We start from the raw sequence: 1,889 nt of genomic DNA on the forward strand, positions 1-1,889 counted from the left end.
TGTTAAGTAGGTAAATAGGTTGAGGGAAAGTGGAAGTAGGAGAGGAGACTGTAAGGCAATCCGAGCAGAAGAATTGCAGAAATGCAGGTGAGAAAAGCAGTGTAGGCTCAAGGGGTGTAGTATTAGTATGAAATGAGTCAAAAGCGTAGATAAAGTGGGTGCAGAAAAGTATTTGGAGTGTAAGAAATGAAAGGATTGTGAGAGGTTTAAGAAGCAATGGTAATTATGTTAGATGTTTTAAGTGTTTGCAGGTAAAATTGCATTGGTGCAGCTGTGCTTAAAAAACAAAATTACAATAATACAGATACAGGCATTTGTAGGTGAAATGGATGGTTTATGAAATGTCCAAGTAAGGTAGTTCTGTGCTATGTAATCAGATGCAACAATCAGGAGGTGAGTGATCTGAGGAGTAAGTGACTCACATTTGTTATTAGTTCTTCAGTTTTCTTTGTTTTGTTAGATTGGTGTGCTTCTGTTTTCCTTCTTTTTCACTTCGATTGAACGCTGATTGAACACTGCTGTTATGTGTCAATTTTATCACGCTTTGATAAAAATGCACGCTTAGATCAATAAATGCACAGCCAAATGGCTTTGCACAGCCTACACCATTGGACTTAAGTAGAAGACTATTACAAGTGAAACCAATAATTGAAATCTGTAACCACACCCCACCCCCTCAAATGCCAGGCAATAAATTACCTTAAAAACAACAACCAGGCATTCCACAAAGATTAAACTGGGTCTATATCATTCAAAACTTTAAAAAAGTACTTCAAAATCACATACTATGCAATAATGTTTCAATTTGCATTACCCAGCAGAATTAGCTTTGCATATATAGATATAGTGCAGCAGAATATATTGGTGGTTGTAGTCAATTGTAATTACTCAGCAGAATTAGCTTTGCATATATAGATATAGTGCAGCAGAATATATTGGTGGTTGTAGTCAATTGTAATTACCCAGCAGAATTAGCTTTGCAAATATAGATATAGGGCAGCAGAATATATTGGTGGTTGTAGTCAGTTGTAATTACCCAGCAGAATTAGCTTTGCATATATATAGTGCAGCAGAATATATTGGTGGTTGTAGTCAATTGTAATTACCCAGCAGCAGCTCTACTGCACTCAACATCACCAGTGCTCACAATATATATATAATGCTATATACTATGCCATAGTGGTGCTTACTATATAACACCTCCTACTGCGTTCCCCCTGGCAATGAGCATGACACCCAGAGAGTGAAACCCCTGGCAATGAGCATGACACCCAGCACGTGAAACTCTTGGCATTGAGCAGTTTTTGTAAAAGTAATTAGAAGCTTTACTGTAGGGCATAGTGTATCACAGATATTGTGGTGAGTGACATAATATGTTCCAAAGGGCATTAATGTGTGGGGCTTAACATGGTGGAAATTACTGTACTTTTTTCCCTGTGGTGGCCGAGGTCTGTTGGTGCAGGGTCAAGAACTGGGGTGTAAGGTAGTCTTTGCCTGCAAGGCTACGCCCATTTTATGGAGACCATACCCATTTTTGCGAGGTCACGCCCCCCCATCCCGTCCGGAGCGCTCACGCAAATATAGTTTTTTTTATTATAAGGGCACGGTCGTGCCCTTATATTAAGGCTGAATCGAACAAACGGAATTCTCCCATAGGGAACTTCTGAGATGGGGGCATGGTGTTTGAGGGGCTACACCTCAAAAGTGATTAAACGTACTGAGCTGAAATTTGGCAAGGGAGCATAGAATCGTCACCCGGTGCTGCATGCGACATTTCAGGGTAAAATAATAAAAAGTGAGGAATTGGGAGTAACCTAAAGTTCCAACTGTCAGTTTTTTTCTGCGACTTCCTGTATGGCTTTTTGACATGGTTTTCCCATAGAGTGAAT

The sequence above is a fragment of the Pseudophryne corroboree genome (genome assembly GCF_028390025.1).
Source record: "Pseudophryne corroboree isolate aPseCor3 chromosome 7 unlocalized genomic scaffold, aPseCor3.hap2 SUPER_7_unloc_4, whole genome shotgun sequence".
NCBI lineage: Eukaryota > Metazoa > Chordata > Amphibia > Anura > Myobatrachidae > Pseudophryne > Pseudophryne corroboree.